Below are 23,665 nucleotides of genomic sequence, written 5' to 3'. Positions count from 1 at the left end.
CATTTTTCAAGCCATCAGTTAAATAATGGACTGAGAGTACAAAAATTCCTTCCAAATGAATCAGTTTTAAATGGTTCAGGATATTATCTTAGGCTACAGAGAACTGAATGCCTACACCGTGAAAGCGATTTAAATTCCCATTCGAACAGCCCATAGTGCTGCCACTGTGGGATGAGAAAATGGGAAAACGGGATGAGAAAATAAAGGGCAAAATCCCAGCAACACAAGCCTCATCCACCTCCTCCTTCACCATTCAACAGCCCAGTAGCCTCGGGGGACTGCTCAGAAGTGGGGCACCCAGACCATGTCCCCAGTCCCAGTCATTCCCTTCTGCTAAAAGAGTGGCAAGGGTCATGTGCTACTAACAGGTGGCTGTTTGAGGGAAGCTCTGATTTGGGATGTGAAGGGGGGAATCATAGCATGAAGCATCTGGCCCTGTGCCCCAGGGTGCTGATCTCTTTCTACAGGACTGCAGCCCTCGTGACAAGTGTCCCTCTAAGATGGTCCCAGGGATGCGGATAACTCCAAACCATTATTCTTAGTCTTCTGAGCACAAAGTTTCTTAGCTGTGAATATAATGCTTTAGAAGGTTTGAACCCATGCTATTCGCTCCACAGAAAAATAACCATCTCTTCATGTCTCATCTTTCATTACGCTCTGATTGTGTAACTTGAAATACTAGTTCAGTTGCCAGCTAGTAAGGACCTCCTACTACTCTCCCCAGCAGATCGGTGTTGTGGGGGAGGGGGGGGCCGGGCATGGTGACAGAGGAGGCAGGCAGATCCAGACAGGAACATCCCATCCCAATCTGGGAGCTCTTTCAATGGGTTAGAAAGCCATGTCTTTTGGAATTCCATCAGGGACTTCAGTCATGGGATTATCCTCCAGCTGGCCAGAGGCAGCTAAGGCAGTTCAGGCATTTCTACTCCAGAAAATACCACAAAGTAGTTCTTAAATTGAGATTTCCAAAATAAATAGATCCTCTGAACCTAGCGAAATCACGTTAGAGATACAAAGTATTTAAATTTTCTCAAAATATTAAAAAAATTGAACGTGCTAATTGCAGAAATCATAGTACAAATGACTGCCTCTCCCTAGGCAGTGAATAATAATCCTGAGACTTGTTCCAGGATCAGTTGTCTTAAGTTACTGGTCCTCTGTGAGTTTATCTCATGCCTGCTTTTGTCCTGGTCCTTCCTGTCCCTGTACCAAGTTTATGTAAATATAAGTTTATTATTTCACACAAAATAACACCTATCATTGGGACTTCCCTGGTGGCGCAGTGGTTAAGAATCCTCCTGCCAATGCAGGGGACACGGGTTCGAGCCCTGGTCCGGGAAGATCCCACATGCCGCGGAGCAACTAAGCACGTGTGCAACTACTGAGCCTGTGCTCTAGAGCCCGCGAGCCACAACTACTAAGCCCGCGTGCCGCAGCTACTGAAGCCCGCAGGCCTAGAGCCCGTGCTCCGCAACAAAAGAAACCACCGCAATGAGAAGCCCGTGCACCGCAATGAAGAGTAGCCCCCGCTTGCCGCAACAAGAGAAAGCCCGCGCGCAGCGACAAAGACCCAGCGCAGCCAAAAATTAATTAATTAATTAAATTAAAAAAAATAATAATACCTATCATTTATTTAGCATGCAACGTGAGCTAAGCACTACAGCTGGGCTTGGAGATGTAAAAATAGCCATGAAGACATTGGCATGTAAAGGCTTTAGGTAAACAAACATACACGTGACGTCCAGTGAAAACAGATGCCGGCACAGTGCTGGGGAGCAGAAGAAGAGATTCCCGAGCCAGCCTGGCTGGGTTTGGAGGAGGCTGCCTCTAATACGAGCCCTGAAGAAATAGGAGACCATCTAAGAGGCGGCTCTGACAGGAAAATCCAGACTGGAGCTAACGTAATGATGGTAGTAGTGGGGATGAACAGAATTAGATTAAGTCCAGTGATATTAAGGCCTTAGACACAACAGGCTGATTGGAGAGGAAGGTAAGAGATGCGTAGACCAGGAGTCCTGTCTGACCTGGGCATCTGGGGTCACTAAGCTAGAAGGGGCTTTCAAATCTCCAACTCCTCCTTCACCAATTTCAGTAGGAAATCTTAACCCTCTATTTTATAGAGAAAGTGGAAAACTAGATGCTTTCAGATGGAAAAATCACTAAGTTCCATTGCCAAATCAACCAAACTACATTCACTTATTCATTCAACCAACAAGTATTTCTGAGTACCTGCCATGTGCCGGCACAGGGCAAGGCTCTGGGGATGCAGAGTAGCTGGAGACCTTGCCCTCCCCCGACCCCTTCACCCTGTCCACCCTGCTCAGACTAGAGCCCCCTCCCATGCCTTGGTTTCCATTCTCAGTGGCCTTCTCATGATTGAACATTCAGCATTTTTCCCAACAACTTCAATCGACTCTTTATTTGCCCCTTATTGACATTTTTCATGCTCAAAATTCTTCCATCTTAAAAAAAAAAAAAAGCCCCTCTCCTTGGGCAATGTAAGCAGGATCAAAATGTCAAACGTGCACACCCTTTGTCCCCACAATTCCACTTTAGGAACTTATTCCACAGAAATTCCTGTACACATATGAAAGAAATACGCAAGTAATATGAAAGTAATATGAACAAGTATGTTCAGAGTAGCATTATGGGAGAGAGCAAAAATGTCTAAATAAAACTCAAATATCCAGAGAATACTGCAGCATAACAGAATACTGGACATCTGCTGTATATAGCCAGATGTCTAAACTATACAGATAAGAATACAAGCTTTAGCAGACTATAGAGCGATAAGCCCAGTTTTTTTAAAGTAAATGTGTAAAAGTGTGTGTATGTGGTAGCACATGCACAGAAAAATCTTGAAGGATGTGCCTCAACTTATTAACAGTGGTGATAAATGAGGGAATGTGATTATGGAGGTTATTCTCAGTCATATTTTTTAATGCTTAAAATTTGTATAGTGAGTACATACTGCTTTGGTAATCAGGATAAAACAATAAAGATAAGAAGCTTTCATAAAAGGAAACACAACAAGTTTACCAGCCTTTTCCACTGCACCTATTGCATTATAACACAGTCCAAAATCCTTGCTACTACTGCCAGGGCTCTAGGTGAGCTGGCACCCCTCTGACAGGGACTCAGCCTCTATTACCCAGCACCCGGCTCCAGCTAAGGTCATGCATGAGTTACACACAGATAAATCTAATGCCTGTTTTGTTTTGGTTTTTTGCCTTATTTGACATCTCAACAATTATAGACACATGTGACCATGACTTCTTGTGAAGACTCTCTTCCCTTGCTTTCCTTTCTTGGAGGTTCTTCCATCTTGCTGGTCTCCTCTGTTGGCACCTCCTTCCTAACTGAACCTTTACTTCTAAAAATATTCAGGGCTCTACCCGAGGCCCACCCCTCTGTAATCTACCCCATGGCATCTGTTAACACCTTTAGGCTAAAGCTTCCAAGTGCATCGTTCTATTTCAGATGTCTTTTTTGAACACCAGATTTATACATCCAACTGCCTATGTGACACTTCCACTTGGAAACCTCCCAGGCATCTCAAACGCAGTGTTCATATAGGACTTATGTTTACACATGCACATGTACACATGTACACACACACACACACACCTCTATTCTTTCTCCATTATTTCCTATTTCAGTAAATGGCACCACCATCTATTCAGCTCATCAAGCCAGAAACCTGGGTGTTCTCCTAGACTCCCATCTCCCCCTCATCCCCACAGCCAACATTCACCATCCTACAGTGCTCTGTATTTCTTGATTCTGTCCTCCTCTCTCACCGTACACTGCCAAGCCCCCAGCAGCCCTTATCTGGACCATAGCACTCATCTCCTGACCTGCCAGCAACTTTCACCCCTCCCCCCCAATCCTTTCTCCCTTCAGCAGCCAAAGTGACCTCTGAAAATGCAATTCTGACCCAGTACTTTTCTGATTTAAACCCTTTAGTGGCTTTCTATTAAGAATCAACTTTCAAATTTATGACAACAAGCATGTGTTGTTTCTGTAGTGGGGCGAAATAAGAACAATAATTTTTAAAGTCGCCCAGTTAAAAAGAGACTGAAGCATGATGACAGCAGGGGTTATGTCTATTTAGTCTGATGTAGACCCTCAGTGCCCAGCCAAGGTCTCTGCACACAGTTGACCCTAATAAATATTGACCGACTGAATAATGAGTGAATGAACTAGATACAGCAGAACCTAGGATGGCCATAGAGTTGAGGAAGGTATATTTTTGTTTGTTGTGCTTTGTTTTGTAAGATTAAATGTGTATTCACATGATGTATATTACATATTCATACACACATGCACATATTGATGGGCAAGGGTGAAAGAAAGGGAGAAAAAGAAGTTGAGGCAGTATCCCCTGAAGGTTTCCATTTCCTCTCTGGTTTAAGAAGATGACCTACTAAGAATGAGGGAAAAGGGTGTGAAATAAGAACATGAGGAAAGCAGTGAGAGTTGGAAATCATTTCTGTGATTGATAAGAGCTGGCTAGCTGTGTGGGGTTCAGTTTCTGTTATGATTTTTTCCTGAGCTCTGCAAATGCTCGAGACTCTGCTTTTCTTTCTGGCCTCCTGCTCCTGAGGCAATAGTTCCCGAGAGTCAGTAGTAGAATCAAGTGTTTCACAATAACCTAGAGAACTTTGACAAAATGCCTCCTACGCCCCACCCCACGGACATTCTGTCCTAGTAACTGGGGGAGGGGTGGCTCTCATTGCTCTAAGAAACCTCACCTTTGTCTCTGAGCCACAAGTCACTGGCCTCACAGATCACATTTTCTCCTTAGTCACTGTACTGACCACTGCTGAGCACATTGGGTGAGTGATCACACCCGCCAGTCAAAACCACAGTGGCATGCAACGTCCACTCCATCTATCCATCTAACTGAGGAACAGCAACATGGAGGAGAGAGGAAACATAGATGGGCTATTATCTACTCACACATGGCTTGGATGGGAAGGACACATTTCCCGGTGGGGTACAACCTAGATAGCCATCCCTGCCAGAGGGTAGAAGGGAAAAAATAGACCTCTTTCTATATTATCTTCCCTGCCTTTCTGGCTCAAAATGAACACTTTGTGTAGTTATGAGAACATGAATCCAAGCATGCTTTGGAGCTGAACTGCTAACAGCTGAAAATAGCCCAGAGGGGGAAAAAAAATCAGAATTTTTAACCGTTTAACAGTTTCTTGTTCATGGAATATGGGGTGCAATTTTACTTGAGACTTTAAAGGTGTCAGTTACAGAGACTGACTGACAAATACAAGATGACACATTTTGCATTTCTTCAGATGGCTGCTGCAATTTTGTTTCCAAATTTGGTGTTCAGTTACACATGATTATTTATTTAGAAATAAAACCAACCTATGGATACAAAGAGACCTTAAAATTATCTATTTCACTTCCCTGGCCCTCTAGATGAGGAAATCATGATGAAAATACTCGGGATTAAGTGGTTTGCAGCAAATATGGAAATAGACCCCAAGTCTCCTAACTCCCGGTCCAGAGAACTTTCTACCACACTCCACCCCACCCTGACTGTAGATAAGTAAAGAATTGAATTTGGTGAAAATGGAGATTCAGAGCTTATGTAGAAATCTGTTTCATAAGTGTGATCAAATGCATCATAAACAACAATTATTTAAAGAAGTACTAAACACATGCATTTAGCTCTGCTCCCTCCTCAAATCCAAGAACATAAAGAGATAAAGACAAAGAATAGAATTAGAGATAGTAACACAATTTTGGAAGATGGAGAGCAAACAGACCAATGGCAAATGGCTGAACAGACTGGAGAAAGCTCAATCCCAAACTAGGACCACCTAGAAGCAACTCCATTTAAATTATAAACCCCCAAGAGGCTGAGGGTGGTGGCAACAGCTTCCTCTGGAAATGGTGGGGAAGGTGGGGCGGGGAAATGGCTGAAAGTCTGTTTAAGAAGTTTATGACCCCCCATGGGACTTCCCTGGCAGTCCAGTGGTTAAGACTTCACCTTCCAATGCAGGGGGTGCACGCTGAATCCCTGGTCGGGGAGCTAAGATGCCACATGCCTCGCGGCCAAAAAGCCAAAACATAAAACAGAAGCAATATTGTAACAAATTCCATAAAGACTTTAAAAATGGTCCACATTAAAAAAAAAAAAAAAACTTAAAAAAAAAAAGAAGTTTAAGAACCCACAGTACTCTCCCTCACTCCTTGAAGACAAGTGATTGCCTCCAAACCCCCAGGCCCCACCTAGGAGAAGACTGGAAATGTATTCCCTGAAAAGAGCCAATAAAGGATCTTTGGACTGAAGGAGTCTAGGCATAGTTGGGGAAGGGGATTCCATACTGAAGAGATTACACAAAAAATTACCGCTGAATGGAGAGGACCCCAGTCTTCTACTTAGCTTTCAGACTAGTCGTATTTTCTCTGCGGAATCAGAGAAAAAAAAAAAAAAAAAAAAAAAGGACCTAAAGATACTAACAACAGGATTTCCTAAACAAAACAAAAACAGCCCAGCCAGGTCCCCCTAGAGTGAAGCCCAGAATTGCCAAACCCCATCCACTATCAAAGCTAATCTAAAACAGGAGGGAACAGCAAGACTTTCCAGATATTAAGGTAAGCACCTAACAGAGAAACAGCAAAGCAACTTAGAGAAGAGAAAAATATCACAGGAAGAAATTTTAAAAAACAAAAATAAAAAATCATCTTCAGAGATCCGAGAAAAGCACATCCATGAAATAAGGACAAGATGTTATTAAAGAGAGAGAGAAATAGAGAATAAAAGAGCTCATAGAAATTAAAATGAAGGCAGATTAAAAATTCAATAGGTGGCTTGAAAGATACAATTCAGGAATGTCCAATAAAGTTGAATAGGATGACAGAGATGGAAAACAGGAAAGACCCAGAGATTGAAGGCCAATTCAGGACAGCAAATATCAAATAACAGAGTGTTCATGGTCAAAGAAAATGGAGGGGAAGACGTAATTTCCAGAATCAAAGGACATCTTTCCCCCAGAACTAAAGGACATTGTTTTCCCTTTAAAGAAAGGACAGGAGTGGGGATGTGGGAGAATGGGGTTTCCATGGTAAAAAGGCCAACTGAGTTTCCAGCATATAAAATGTGGATAGACCTACACAAAGGTACATCAATATGAAACTTCAAGAGAAAGGTTTCTCACATGAAGGATTTTAAGTCAGAATGACAGGAACTTCTCAAGAGCAACTATGGATGGCAGAAGCTTCAAAATTCTGAGAACAGGTGATTTCTACCTTGGAATTATAAACTTAGTTAAGCCATCAATTAAAAGCCAGTGGAGAACAAAGGCAATGTCAGACCTGCAAGTCTCAAAAAATTACTTCTCACACCCATTTTTCATAAGAAACTGGAGAATGTGCTCCACCAAAATGAAGAAGTAAACCAACAAAGAATAAGTCATAGTTCCAGAGACTGATGACTCCAAAACAGGGTAGGCAAAAGGAGACCTCAGAAGGGCAGCAAAGGGGAAGCCCTAGCTGTTTGGGGGCTGAGAAAGCAACCGAGACAAAGAGATCAGAAGGCTCTGGAGAAATTTCCCCCAAAATATGAATCTGGTAGATTCTCTATGTGGTTGAGTAATTTAGAGAGAAGATTTACAGCTGGGGTACAGTCTGAGGTTGACTATTCATAAGTACATCAAAGATTAAGAGATTAAAAAAAAAATCAGTATCTGCTGGGTAGTCGAGAGGAAAAGCAATCAAACGATATTACAGGGCTCTTCTGTAGATAGTATTACACAGTTATAATAAACACTGCATACTGATCTCACCAAAATAACAATACAATTACAGTTGAGAGCGGAGGGGGTGGAAGAGTTTGTGTGAGGAGGGGAGAGGGGCAGGGGTAGATGAAACGGAGCTAAATACTCACTTTTTCAGCAATAGATAACTCCTCAAACTAAAAAAAAAAAAATAGATAAGTAACAACACAGTATCTTAATTAAAGATATAGAAGTGGGGGTGGCGCAGTGGTTGAGAATCTGCCTGCCGATGCAGGGGACACGGGTCTTCCCTGGTCTGGGAAGATCCCACATGCCGCGGAGCAACTAGCCCCGTGAGCCACAACTACTGAGCCTGCGCGTCTGGAGCCTGTGCTCCACAACAAGAGAGGCCGCTATAGTGAGAGGCCCGTGCACCACGATGAGGAGTGGCCCCCGCTTGCCACAACTAGAGAAAGCCCTCGCACAGAAACGAAGACCCAACACAACCATAAATAAATAAATAAATATATTTTTTTTAAAAGGCAAAATTCCTTAAAAAAAAAAAGATATAGAAGTAATTACTAAAATAACCAGCTAAAGTTGAAAACACATACCTCTGGAGAACAGAAAATGAAAGGGGAGATGCTGCTGTTTTTCATAACAAATCTCAAAGTAATAATTTTCTAATTAGATAAAATGTTATAATTATAGACAACTTTGACAAAAATAAAAGCTTAATTTTTTCCCTTTTTAAAAAAATGGGGGCGGGAACTCATGTTAAACATCTCATGATATGACATGACACGTATCAACATTAGGAATCCCTGTTCCACGCTCCATGACATAAATCACAGCAAGATCCTTTTTGACCCAACTCCTAGAGAAATGGAAATAAAAACAAAAATAAACAAATGGGACCTAATGAAACTTCAAAGCTTTTGCACAGCAAAGGAAACCATAAACAAGACGAAAAGACGACCCTCAGAATGGGAGAAAATATTTGCAAATAAAGCAGCCGACAAAGGATTAATCTCCAAAATTTACAAGCAGCTCATGCAGCTCAATATCAAAAAACCAAACAACCCAATCCAAAAATGGGCAGAAGACCTAAATAAACATTACTCCAAAGAAGATATCCAGACTGCCAACAAACACATGAAAGAATGCTCAACATCATTAATCATTAGAGAAATGCAAATCAAAACTACAATGAGGTATCATCTCACACCAGTCAGAGTGGCCATCATCAAAACATCTAGAAACAATAAATGCTGGAGAGGGTGTGGAGAAAAGGGAACCCTCTTGCACTGTTGGTGGGAATGCAAATTGATACAGCCACTATGGAGAACAGTAGGGAGGTTCCTTAAAAAACTAAAAATAGAACTACCATACGACCCAGCAATCCCACTACTGGGCGTATACCCTGAGAAAACCATAATTCAAAGAGTCATGTACCAAAATGTTCATTGCAGCTCTATTTACAATAGCCAGGACATGGAAGCAACCTAAGTGTCCATCAACAGATGAATGGATAAAGAAGATGTGGCACATACATACAATGGACTATTACTCAGACAAAAAAAGAAACGAAATTGAGTTATTTGTAGTGAGGTGGATGGACCTAGAGTCTGTCATACAGAGTGAAATAAGTCAGAAAGAGAAAAACAAATACCATATGCTAACACATATATATGGAATCTAAGGGGAAAAAAAAGGTTCTGAAGAACCTAGGGGCAAGATGGGAATAAAGACACAGACCTACTAGAGAATGGACTTGAGGATACGGGGAGGGGGAAGGGTAAGCTGGGATGAAGTGACACTACCAAATGTAAAACAGATAGCTAGTGGGAAGCAGCCGCATAGCACAGGGAGATCAGCTCTGTGCTTTGTGAACACCTAGAGGGGTGGGATAGGGAGGGTGGGAGGCAGAGGACGCAAGAGGTAAGAGATATGGGGACATATGTGTATGTATAGCTGATTCACTTCGTTATAAAGCAGAAACTAACACACCATTGTAAAGCAATTATACTCCAATAAGGATGTTAAAAAAAACTTAATTTAATTTAAATTAAATTAAAAAAAAAAAGAATCCCTGTTCCATCACCTACTATGTGTCAGCGTCGTGCTAGACGCAGAAGACACAACAGCTAATAAAGCAGAAAAGCCTCTTTTCAGGGAACTTATATTCTATAACAACTAAACATAAATCCTTTTAAAATAATTGATTCTGCTTAGTGATAAGGAAATAAGGTGGTTATGATACAGAATAAGAGAAGGAAGTCTTTGGGGCAGTGTGGTCAGAGGAGGCTCCCTGGCGGGTGATATTTAAGTTGAGACCTGAAGGATGAGACAGACTTGGCCGTGCAGGACTAAAGAAAGAACATTGCCAGGCGGGAGGGGTGGCAGGGAGAGCAAGCCAAGGGTTCTGAACCCTTGGTGTGTTAAAGGACACAGTTAAATGCGGTCAGTGTAACTGAAGAGTTGAAGAAGTTAGAGGCTGGGGAATAAAATGAGGCTGAAGAGGAGGCAGGGGGATATGACACATGCACTGCCAGATACACAGTATGTGGCATCACAGCATTTTAGAGCACTCTGCTGTGGCAAGAGCAGAAGCAACAGACCAGTTGCTAGACACTGCTGAGATCCCTCATTGAAAACCTACTAACAATGAGTCATGCTGTCATCAGCACCAGCCCCCACCTATTTCCTGAAGATGGCACTTGCTCCCTGGATTGGCAGTGAGCAGAGGTCCCAAGAAGGGCTTGTGCCCCAAACAGCTCCCACAGGGCTGCCTGAGACCCCACCTTGGGGCCCGTGTGGCTTCCTTTCAAGTGGCAGCTCATGGAGGGCAAGAGGCTTTTCATTTGGCAAACCCAGTGTTGGTGCAAAGACCTGAGAGGTGATGCTTGTGAGGACTCAGAGTGTGGCAGAGCAGGTACAAGTCCTGCCTTCCCCTCACGCTGTGTGACCTTGGGCACATGTGCAACCTCTCTGAATCTCCATTTACTCATCATATTGTGACGATGAAACAAGAGGACAAGTCTTCTCACGAGGCTTCTCAGACCACTGAATCCTCCCCCCACTTCCCCTCCCCCCAAATCTATATAATTTAGCTATGAAAAAAAAAAAAAAGAGTTGGCCTAAGACAGTAGTAGTAGAGATAGAGAAGACAAATTCAAAATATATTTTAAAGATAGAACTAAAAGTACTGGGGCATGGGCTTCCCTGGTGGCACAGTGGTTGAGAGTCCGCCTGCCAATGCAGGGGACACAGGTTCGTGCCCTGGTCCGGGAAGATCCCACATGCCGTGGAGCGACTGGGCCCGTGAGCCATGGTCGCTGAGCCTGTGCGTCTGGAGCCTGTGCTCCGCAACAGGAGAGGCCACAACAGTGAGAGGCCCGTGTACCGCAAAAAAAAAAAAAAAAAAAAAAAGTACTGGGGCAAAGGGGGACAATGAAGGAGAAACAGGATGACACCCAAGTTTCTGACTTTGGAAACTGGCAAGATGGTGGTGCCATTTACTAAGATGGCCAAGATGGGATGTGGAAAGGCAGATTCAGGGAGATGGGATACAGAAGCGAAACAAGACTTCCTCCTTGAGCATGAGACATCCAAAAAGACGTCAAGGAGGCAGTCAGATGTGGGGTCTGGAGGTCAGAAGAGGTCACTGTTGGACATATACATACACTGGGGAGTCATCAGCTCATTGACAGCATGTAAAGCCCTGGGAACAGATGAGCATGTAGAGGGAGAAGAGGGCCTAAGCCACATCCTGAAGAACTCTCCACATTCAGAGGTCCCCAAAAGAAGGAGATGCCCGCAAAGGAATAAGGAACGGCCAGTAGGGACGGCAGAAGCCAAGTTACGAGGGAATTTCAAGAGCAGAATGGAAAACTGTGCTAAAGCTACTCAGAGACCTAGTAAGACAGGATAGGAATGCATCCATTGGAGGCAGCAACACATAGGACTTGAATGACCCTGAGAAACTGCACAAGAGTGATGGGAAAAGATATCAGACTGTCAGAGTGAAGAGAAAATGAGTAATGAAAAGCTACAGTACATCTAGATGACTTAGAAATTCTGCCTTAAAGGGGGGCAGAGAAATGGGGTGAGAGACAGACAGGGATATTAGGGTGTAGGAAGATATCTGGCTCTTTAATTTTTAATATAGGGGTACCAGAACATTAATTCTCTTATTCCTTCAGTCGTTCAGAAAATACATATCAAACACCAGCACAACATCCTTAGGGAGCTTACAGTCTACCAGGGGACAGAGGCAATAAACAAACACTCATATACCAATTTCAGGTGGGGAGAAATGCGTTGAAAACAAATAAAGCACACGAAGGGGATAGAGTAACAGTGATATTTTAGATGAGGGCCAGCTCAGAGGGGGTGGCATTTGAGGGAGAACTAAATGAAGTGCAGGAACAGGAATCCTAGATAGGAAGGGGTTGGGAGGTGAGAAGAGATGGAGAGGAAGATATGGACAATATTCTTGGCGTGGGGGGCAGCATGTCAGGGCACAGACAGGGGCCGGTATGTCTGGGGCACCTCAAGAGATAGGCAGGGTAGGAAGAGATGGGGACAGAGAGTTAGCAAGGGCCTTAAGTCCAACAGGGCTGAGAGTCTGAACTGTATACTGTTTGTAGGGAGTCCACTGCAGGTCGTACAAAAGTCTAACACAGAAGGATCACTGTGACTGTTGTGTGAACTTGGAACAAGAGGCACATAGCAGAGGCTCACTTGGGAAGTGGCTGCAGAAGTCCCAGAAGACTTGGTGGTGGCCTGGGCTTGGATTTAGGCGTGGGGGTGGGAGATTAGGAGCACTTGGATTTGGGATGGATGCTAATGGCTCGAATATGAGGTGGGAGAGAAAGACAGGGATCAAGGAGGACTCCAGCAACTGAGTGGCTGAGCAACTGGGTAGAGTCGTTGCTGAGATGAGAAGCAATGGAAGAAGTGCAGGGTTAGAAAAGAAATCAAGACTTAGGTTTTGGACCTGTTAAGTCTGAGATATCTATTAGACAACCAAGTAACGAGATAAAACAGGCAGCTGGCTGGAAAGCAAGGGAGAGACGGGGACTAGAGGTAAGCATATGAAATCATCAACATGTAGATTTAAGGTATTTAAGGCCCTGGAAATGAAGGCGAGCACCTATGGAGTACATTAAGATGGGGAAGAGGTCAGAGAACAAAGGCCTCGGCGCTGCAAAGTTTAGGGGCCAGGAATGGGGAGAGACGGATCCAGCAGAGGAGACAGAAAAAACAAGTGAGTTGTGAACAGAATCAAGATGCAGGAGCATCACAGAAGCCAAGGAAAGAAAGAATTTCAGGAAGGAGGGAGTGGTCGACCATGTCCTGGGCTGCTGAGATAAGCGCTGGCTCCAAAAGAAAGTGCAAGGGCTTCTGTGTCTCATGATGAATGAAAAATGCTCTGAGATAACATTCCTTCCCCATAAGTGTACTCAGACTACGTAGTTATCTGGACTAGGAACCTTCAATTCATCTAGAACACCAAGGATCTGTTTCCATGAATGCCTCATGACATGGCAAGCCCTCCTTCAGGATTCTCCCAGCCAGCAACCCAGGAGATCCCTGTGTCTGTGAAATGGCAACAGCTCAAAAATGGGGAAGCAGACAGTGCTCAGAGCAGAGCCAAGAGAATCAGGTATGCTAGAGTAGGACAGAACTCTTCTACAGGTTTCTACATTTTTCTAACTCACGGCCTGTAAGAGGAAAATTAACAAAATTATTCCTCCCATCTCACATGCTAACTGAAACTGTAGAATAACTGCATTTTCGGCAATTCTGATTTATTGTTTCTAACCCCTTTTTTCCCCCACTATGCTTTGTTCATGTTGCAGTCCCTGACTTTTAAAATCAGATTTATTGAAGTGTAACTTATATACAGTAAAAATGGACCGCTGGATGCATTTTGACGAACAGAAACAATCACGTAACCTCCGACATAATAAACACATAGAGCATTTCCATCACCTCAGAAAGTTTCCTTTTGCCCTTCTGCAGTCAATCTCCTCTGCTCTTCAATGATCTGTCCTCAGCAAGCAAGGATCTAATTTCTGTAATTTACAGTTTTGCCTTTATAGAACGTCACGTAATTGGAATCAAAAAGGATGCAGGCTTTTATGTCTGGATTTTTCACCTGGCACAATGCTTTTGAAACTTAGCCATGTTGTTGCCCCTATCAGAAATGTGTTCTTTTTTTCTGCTGAATAGTATTCCACAGTGTGGATGTACCACAGTTTATCCATTCACCAGTTGATGGACATTTGTTTCCAGGTTTTAGCTATTACGAATAAAACTTTCTATGAACTTTTGTTAAAATGTCTTATGTGGACACAGGTTTTCATTTCTCTTGGGTCAGTACCCAGAAGTGGGATTGCTGGGCCATGTAGCACCTAGCTTTTACTAAGAATAGCTAAATACTTCCTGAGCACTAACTTTGCAACATGCAAAGTTCTAAGCTCTTACAGGCCTGATATTATACAGTTCAGTTCTTAAAACAGCAATCAAGTTATTACTGTTCTTGTTTTACTTACGAGGAAATTAAGGCACAAAGAGGTTAGGTCACTTGCCCACCATAACACAGCTAGTGTGTAGCAGAGCCAGGATTCTCAAATTCAGGAATTGCAGGGCAAAGCACAAACTATCAACTATTTTGCTTCGCTGCCTCCCTCAAGTCAAATGCATGATGTCTGAGAGAGATCACAAAATTCTGACACTATATGGCTTGTGGGCAAACATAGCCACTGCTGACTATTCCTTTCCTCCCTTTAAAATCATGACAATGAATACACTGGAACTCTGAGGGTCACTGTAATAACAACATGTCATTTTAAAGTCAGAACTTTACAGGATAATGTTGGGAAATGCTTTTAACTGTGTCACAGAAGTTTGTAAATATTAACTTACTGGTGTTTAATAACAACTCTAAGGGGCTTCCCGGGTGGCGCAGTGGTTAAGAATCTGTCTGCCAATGCAGGGGACACGGGTTCGTGCCCTGGTCCGGGAAGATACCACATGCCGCGGAGCAACTGAGCCCCTGCTCCACAACTACTGAGCCTGCACTCTAGAGCCCGCAAGCCACAACTACTGAAGCCCACATGTCACAACTACTGAAGCCCGCGTGCCTAGAGCCTGTGCGCCGCAACGAGAAGCCACCACAATGAGAAGCCTGCACACCACAACGAAGAGTAGCCCCCACTCGCCGCAACTAGAGAAAGCCTGCGCACAGCAATGAAGACCCAACGCAGCCAAAAATAAATAAATTAATTAATTAATTAAATCTATTAAAAAAAAAAAACTCTAGGGGAAGCTAAAGTCAGCCCTCCTCTTCCACCAGCATGGCAAATACTCAGAGTTAATAACAAGGCTCTTTTGGAGACGTCTCCACTCTCATGACATGAAAGGCCATGTCAGGGGAAAAATACAAGGACTCTGGAATCAGATAGATCTGTTTTCAAATTTCGGCTCTGCTTCCTAGTGGACAGGTGTGTACAGACCTCCTCACATGCAAAAATTGCTGTGAATAATTCCTAATTTGCAGCACAGCCATAAAGATTCAACAGCACAACATGGGTGAAAACACTGAACATGGTGTCTTACATATTTAATAAACCCTTCCTTTCCCTCCTTCTTCGTCTCTTCCAGAATGTACTGTTGAGCCTCCGAAATTAGTGAGATAGAAGTTGGTTACTTAGCAAAAACCTTTATTGGTTTAACTTTTCATCCAAGTAGCAGCAAAGGAGAGACTGGAAAGTGGTTCTTTAAAATGTCTCATCTTAAAAAAAAGGTTATGCAAACTTTGCATTTTATTTCATGATATAATGAAATTATTTTAATATAAAAATGTTGTATATTTACCTCCAGCTAAGTAACTTAGCTTTCTCTGGAAAATTTTAAGGGTATTTGTTTTGGGAAGATTTCCCCTGATAAATGGCGGCTTTATTTACACACTGCCACACTGCCACTTACCTGGGATATGAAGACTCCCAATTATAAAGCATGAACCCACGAAGTCTTACTAAGACTTCAAAAAGATTTCACGCACTTGGGTCATTATTGGCTACTGTCTGCAATCTCTTTACATCATTTTAACATCTATCCTACAATGCAGCCCAGTTTGCGGTCTTGGCTCCAAAAACTTGTAACTCTGAATTCTCCAAATGAGAAAAACAGCTACTTTCTGTTACCCCTTTGTGCAGCCTCCTGGCTACCTGTAAGGTAAAGAGATACTGGTTGTAATCTGCTTTCTGAGACAAATCTCTGTAATGGCTACAATAGTAAACATAAATACTGCAAATCTGGAAACATTTTTCAAATAACAAGAAGACATGGGACAAGCATGACCTTAAGTAAACTGAGATGACAGAGGAGTGATAGTTTTTTGTTGTTGTTGTTATTTTTCAGTTACATATTTTTTTTTCAGATTATTTTCCATTATGGGTTATTATAAGATATTGAATATAGTTCCCTGTGTTACACAGGAAATCCTTCTTGCTTATCTATTTTATGTATAGTAGTGTGTATCTATTAATCCCATACTCTTAATTTATCCCTCCCCACTCCCTTTCCCCGTTGGTAACCATAAGTTTGTTTTCTATGTCTGTGAGTCTTTTTCTATTTTGTATATAGATTCATTTGTATTAATTTTTAGGTTGACATATAAGTAATATATAATATCTGCTTTCTCTGCCTACTTACTTTGCTTAGTATGATATTCTCTAAGTCTATCCATGTTGCTGCAAATAGCAATATTTTATCCTTTTTTATGGTTGAGTAATATTCCTGTGTGTGTGTGTGTGTGTGTGTGTGTGTGTGTGTGTGTGTGTGTGTGTGTGTATACACGCACATCTTCTTAAGCCAATCATCTGTTGAGGGCACCTGGATTGTTTCCATGTCTTGGCTACTATAAATAGTGCTGCGATGAACACTGGGGTGCAAGTTATCTTTTCAAATTAGAGTTTTCGCCTTTTCTGGATATATGCACAGGAGTGGGATTTCTGGATATGGTAGCTCTATTTTTAGCTTTTTAAGTAAATTCCATACTGTTCTCCATAGTGGCTGTAACAATCTACATTCCCACTGACAGCGTAAGAGGGTCCTCTTTTCTGCACACTCTCTCCAGCATTTATCATTTGTAGACTTTTTGATGATGGCTGCTCTGACTGGTGTGAGGTGATACCTCACTGTGGTTTCGATTTGCACTTTTCTCGTAAATAGTGATGCTGAGCATCTTTTCATATGCCTGTTGGCCATCTGTGTATCTTCTTTGGAGAAATGTCTATGTAGGTCTTCTGCCCATTTTTTGATTGGGTTAGCGTTTGTTTTTGGGTTTTTTTGTATTTAGCTATATGAACTGTTTGTATATTTTAAATATTAACCCCTTGTTGGTCACATCCTTTGCAAATATTTTCTCCCATTTCAGAGGTTGTCTTTTTGTTTTGTTGATGGTTTCATTTGCTATGCAAAAGCTTTTTAAGTTTGATTAGGTCACATCTGTTGATTTTTGCTCTTCTTTTGTCTTGGGAGACTGATCTAAGAAAATATTGCTATGATTTATATCCAAGAATGTTTCACCTATGTTCTCTTCTAGGAGTTTTATGGTATCATGTCTTATATTTAGGTCTTTAAACCATTTTGAGTTTATTTTTGTAATATGGTGTGAGGGAGTGTTCTAATTTCACTGATTTGCATGTAGCTGTCCAGCTTTCCCAACACCACTTGCTGAAGAGACTGTCTTTTCTCCAACGTATATCCTTGCCACCTTTGGTGTAGATTAATTGACTGTGGGCATGTGGGTTTATTTATGGGCTCTCTATTCTGTTCCATTGATTTTCATGTGTGTTTCTGTGCCAATACCACACTGTTTTGATTACTGTAGCTTTGTAGTACTGTCTAAAGTCTGGGGCGGGGGGTGTTATGCCTCCAGCTTTGTTCTTTTTCTTCAGTATTGCTTTGGCAATTCTGGTTCATTTGTGGTTCCATATAAATTTTAGAATTATTTGTTCTAGGTCTGTGAAAAATGTCATGGGATTTTAATAGGGATCACATTAAATCTGTAGATTGCTGTGGGTAGTATGGCCATTTTAACAATGTTAAATATTCCAATCCAAGAGCATGGGATACCTTTCCATTTCTCTGAATCACCTTCAACTTCCTTTATCAATGTTTCACAGTTTTCAGCGTATAGGTCTTTCACCTCCTTGGTTAAGTTTATTCACAGTTTTCTGTTGTTTTTGTTTTTTTCCCCAGTGTGATTTTAAATGGGATCATTTTTCCACTTTCTCTTTCTGATATTTTGTAAGTGTAAAGAAATGCAACAGATTTCTGTATATTAATCTTGTATCCTGCTACCTTGCTGAATTCATTTATCAGTTCTAATAGGTTTTGTGTGGCATCTTTAGGCTTCTCTATATAGAGTATCACGTCATCTGCAAATAATGATTTTACCTCTTCTCTTCCAATCTGGGTACCTTTTATTTCTTTTGCTTGTCTGATTGCTGTGGCTAGTACTTCCAACAACTATGTTAAATAGAAAGGGTGAGAGTGGGCATCCTTGTCTTGTTCCTGAATTTGGGAGAAAGGCTTTCAGCTTCCACTATTATGTATTATGTTGGCTGTGGGTTTGTCATAAATGACTTCTACTATGTTGAGATATGTTCCCTCTGTACCCACTTTGGTGAGAGTTTTTATCATGAAGGGATGGTGAATTTTATCAAATGCTTTTTTTGCATCTATTGAGATGATCATATGATTTTTGTCTTTTCTTTTGTTAATGAGGTATACCACATTGATTGATTCGTGTATGTTGAACCATCCTTGCTACCCTGGAATGAATCCAACTTGATCATGATGTATGATCCTTTTTACACATTACTGCATTCAGTTTGGTAATATTTTGTTGGGGATTTTTACATCGATATTCATCAAAGATACTGGCCTGTAATTTTCTTTTTTTGTAATGTCTTTGTCTGGCTTTGGTATCAGGGTGATAGTGGTTTCACAGATGAATTTGGGAGTGTTCTCTCCTTTTTAATCTTTTGGAATAGTTTGAGAAGGACTAGGATAAGTTCTTTGTATGTTTGGTAGAATTCCTCAGTGAAGCCTTTCAGTCCTGTACTTTTGTTTGCAGGGAGTTTTTGGGTTGTTTTTTTTTAATTACAGATTCTATTTCACTTCTAGTGATTGGTCTGTTCAAATCATGTGTTTCTCCTTGACTCAATTTTGACAGGCTATATATTTCTAGAAACTTGTCCCTTTCTTCTAGGTTGTCCAATTTGTTCATAGTATTTTCTTATTATTTTTTGTATTTCTGTGGCATTTGTTTTTATTTCTCCTCTTTCATTTCTTTTTTTGTTTATTTGGGTCCTCTCTCTTTTCTTCTTGGTGATCCTGGCTAGAGGTTTGTTGGTTTTGTTTAAGGAAGGCCTGTATTGCTAATGAATGTCACTCTTAGAACTGCTTTTGCTGCATCCTATAGATTTTGTAAGATTGTGTTTTCATTGCCATTTCTCTTGAAGTATTTTCTGATTCCCTCTTTAATTTCATTGTTGACCCACTGGTTTTTTTGTAGCATGTTATTTAGTCTCCATGTGATCATTTTTTTTGTGTTTTTTTATTATTTATTTATTTATTTGGCTGTGTTAGGTCTTCGTATCTGTGCAAGGGCTTTCTCCAGTTGCAGCGAGCGGGGGCCACTCTTCATCACGGTGCGCGGGCCTCTCACTGTCGCGGCCTCTCTTGTTGCGGAGCACAGGCTCCAGACGCGCAGGCTCAGTAGTTGTGGCTCACAGGCCCAGCTGCTCCACGGCATGTGGGATCCTCCCAGACCAGGGCTCAAACCCATGTTCCCTGCATTGGCAGGCAGACTCTCAACCACTGCACCACCAGGGAAGCCCCTCGTGCTTTTATTTCTATGGTTGATTTCTAGTTTCATTCTGTTGTGGTCAGAAAAGATGCTTGAAATAATTTTTATCCTCTTAAATTTGTTGAGGCTTATTTTGTGCCCTAGTGTGTGGTCCATCCTAGACAATGTTTCATGTGCATTTGAAAAGAATGTGTATTCTGGGTTTTTGGCATGTAGTGCCCTGTAAATATCAAGTAAGTCCAATTGTTCCATGGTATCATTTAATGTCTCTGTTGCCGTATTGATTTTGTCTTAGAGATCTGTCCATTGATGTCAGAGGGGTATTAAAAGTCTCCAACTGTAATTGTATTCCTGTCAATTTCTCCCTCTATGTCTGTTAGTATTTGTTTTATATATTTAGGTGCTCCCATATTGGGTGCATGTGTTAACGAGTGTAATATCCTCTTCTTGTATTGACCCCTTCATCATTATACAGTGTCCTTCTTTGTCTTTATGAACTTTGTTTTAAAGTCTACTTTGTCTGATATGAGTATTGCTACCCCTGCTTTCTTGTAGTTTCCATTTGCATGAAATATCTTTTTCCAATCCCTCACTTCCAATCTATGTGTGTCTTTCAGCCTAAACTGAGTCTCTTGTAGGGCAGTATATTATTGGTTCCTTTTTGTTTTTTTTTCTTAAATCCAATTGGCCACTCTAGTTTTTTAGTTTGGAGCATTTAGTTCATTTAAAGTAATTCTTGATAAGTATGTATTTATTGCCATTTTAAACCTTGTTTCCAGTTGATTTTATAGTTCTTCTTATTAATTTCTTCTCCTTTTTGTTTTTCCTTTTGTGGTTTGATGGTTTTCTCTTGTATTATGCTTGAGTTCCTTTGGTTTTGGTTTTTGTGAATCTGTTGTATAATTTTGATTTGTGGTTACCCTGTTTTTAAGTATGTTGACCCATAACTATATCTACTGGCTTTAGACTAATAGTCATACAAGTTCAAACACGTTCTAAAAGATCTACATCTTTTTACTCCCCTCCCCAACATTTTGTGATTTTGATGCCCTATTTTACATCTTCATGTTTATCCTTTTGCTATTAACTGTAGTTATAACTGCTTTCACAAAAATTATTTTATTGTTTTTTAATCTATGTACTGGCTTATTTAAGTAATCTTCAATCAGTTTATATATTTGCCTTTCTTATTGTGAGTCTCCCTTTCCTATAGATTCTTGACTGTTTTCTACTTAGAGAAGACCTTCCAATATTTCCTTTAGGTTAGGTTTAGTATTGCTGCATTCTTTTCATTTTTGCTTGTCTGAGAAATTCTTTATCTCTCCTTCTATTCTAAATGATAATCTTCCTAGGCAGGGTATCCCAGGTTGTAAGTTTTTCCCTTTCAGGATTCTGAATATATCATTCCACTCCCTTCTGGCCTGCTAAGTTTCTGTAGAGAAATCATCTGATAGCCTTATAGGGGTTCCCTCGTGACTGACTCGTTCTTTTCTCTTAGTGCTTTTAGAATCTTTAACTTTTGCCATTTTAATTATGGTATGTCTTGGTGTGGGTCTGTTTGGGTTCATCTTGTTTGGGACCTTCTGTGCTTCCTATACCTGGATATCTGTTTCCTTCTTTAGGTTTGGGAAGTTTTCAGCCACCATTTCTTCAAATACATTTTTTTTTTTTTTTTTTTTTTTGCGGTACACGGGCCTCTCATTGTTGTGGCCTCTCCCGTTAAGGCGCACAGGCTCCGGACGCGCAGGCTCAGCAGCCATGGCTCACAGGCCCAGCCGCTCCGCGGCATGTGGGATCTTCCCGGACCGGGGCACGAACCCGTGTCCCCTGCATCGGCAGGTGGACTCCCAACCACTGCGCCCCCAGGGAAGCCCTTCAAATACATTTTCAATCCCCTTCTCTCTTTCTTTTTCTTCTGGAACCTCTATTATGCATAAGTTGGCGTGCTTTATATTATCCTATAAATCTCATATGTCCCTTTTTTTTTTTTTTTTTTCATTTTTCTTTCTGTCCACTGTTCTGTCGGGTGATTTCCATTATTCTATCTACCAGATCACTTATTCATTCTTCTGTGTTATTTAGTCTGCTATTCATTGCTTTTAGATCAGTTTTTATCTTGGCAATTGAATTGTCTAATTTTGATTGCTTCCTAATTCTAGTTTCTAGTTTCTTGTTACAGTGACCTGAATTTCTTTCTTAATTCCTTTAGCATTTTTATTACCTCCTTTTTGAACTCAGGGTCAAGTACACTGAGTTTGTTCTTTCAGGGGATTTCTCTTGTTCTTTTAATTGTGAGTAGTTCCTTTGCTTTTTCATATACTTACATTTCTTATATTTACATTACTTACATTTCTCTGTCTCTATGAATTTAGGAGAAATAGTTATCTACTTTGTTCTTGAAGGGCTGTTTTTATGTGGGAGCATTCCTGTGCAGGCTGTGGGTCCAATATTTTTGGTGCTAGGGCTGTTTTTGGTATGAATGCCTGCCACATCTTTCCTCAGAGTGTGCTGGACATTATCCCCTTGATAGGGGGTTGACTGCTCTTCTGGTGTCCAGATCCTGCACTGGGTGTTGGGTGATGCCTCCTCTTTGCTCCATGGCTGTCACAGCCCTGTCAGTGGTGAGGTCTGCTCCCCACTTGTTGCAGTAGAAGTCCTGAGGGTCAGGTTCAATAAAGCTCCACTGTACTTAAGTATATGCTCTGCCCCCAAGGAGGTGAGCCCTGAAGCAAGTGAGACCCATTGTGGTCACGGCAAACCTATGTGCTACCCATGCAGGTGTCCAGGATTTTGCCCAGAAGCAGCCCAAGGCCACATTCCTTTCTCTGTTGTATTCATCCCAGACCTAGTACTAAGCTGGTGGAGGAGGCCGGAGCATCGTGGCTGCAGGAATTGAGGTGGTTGTGCTGTGGCCTGGGACCTGTGCTGCCTCTGTGGCAGGCCTCTTCCTGGACCTGTCTACCCCAGATCCACCTCCAAGCTGTGGTGTGAGGTGGGCTTAACTACAGCACTCCTGCTGAGAAAGGAACTGCTGCATAATCCTATCCAGGGGCTGTCCACTGAGGGCATGGGATTCTGTGATGCCACCAACCACCACGTGTGCACGCCAACAAAGTCCACTGCTGCCCAGATCTGGCCCCACTGTTGGAGGGCTGATAATGAGCTCAGATATCAGCCCCACCCCAACCCTGTACATGCTCACAAGGCCTGCACCACCGGAGCCGTGCCCTGCTGTTAGCAAGCTGACAGTGGGGTTCCGTTGGTGGACCCACGTCCCACCCTACATGCACTAACAACGGACCACACTTCAGGTCCTCCAGCCTGTCTCCAAGCAGCTAGACCAAGTCCTCTCCCAAGGTCCCTTTGCTGCAGTTTCAGCACTTTAGTACATACTAGCAGCCCTGCCCAGCGTGCAGTTCAGGCTTGGAAGTGCAGCAAGGTGGTAGTAGTCAGCGTCAGGGCTGGTCTCTCTCTGCTCTGATTGCTAGCAAGCCAGCATGTACACATGCCTCATGAGCAGAGTCCAGGCCCCTCCAGCTCCCTATGTGTCCCAGTGGGCCTCCCAGCAGACAGGGGAGTTTCATACAGCAAGGGCCTGCCTGTGTGGACACTCCCTCCTTTACAGATCCCCCCAGGGGTGCTGGTCCCATCCTGATGACTTTTTTTTTTTTCGTCCTACTCAGTTACATGGGATCTTTCTTTCAGCTTTGGTCATTTAAGAGATCTTCTGCCACTGTCTGGTTGGTTTTTTGTGAGAGTTGTTCTACGTGTAGATGTAATTTTTGATGTGCTTACATGGGGAGGTGAGTTCTACATCCTCCTACTCCGCCATCTTGATCTCCTCAATAGTTTTTTACTCAATTGAAAAGACGTTAACATATTAATCCTGAGAAGCCAAAGGATTTAATTCAGCTATGCTAGTGGATGTGGTTGCTCAGTTATATATGCATTATGATAAAGGAAATAATTTAGTCCTTAAAACATATTTTTATGAAAGAGCATTTTCATTTTGTCTTAAGATAATGCCACA

The 23,665-nt window shown here is 41.9% G+C and overlaps 1 protein-coding gene across 3 annotated transcripts in view; it reads right to left on the bottom strand.

Annotated features, from left to right (window-relative positions):
- The window catches only part of ANO6 (anoctamin 6), a 211,974-nt gene that overhangs the window by 144,526 nt on the left and 43,783 nt on the right, over positions 1-23,665 (bottom strand). The window lies entirely within an intron of this gene.

The sequence above is a fragment of the Monodon monoceros genome, unplaced genomic scaffold (assembly GCF_005190385.1).
Source record: "Monodon monoceros isolate NGI ecotype Baffin Bay Population unplaced genomic scaffold, NGI_Narwhal_1 Super_Scaffold_6, whole genome shotgun sequence".
In the NCBI taxonomy this organism is placed as follows: domain Eukaryota; kingdom Metazoa; phylum Chordata; class Mammalia; order Artiodactyla; family Monodontidae; genus Monodon; species Monodon monoceros.
Note: the sequence above shows the minus strand (reverse complement) of the source record. Positions and strands in the feature narration are given on the sequence as shown.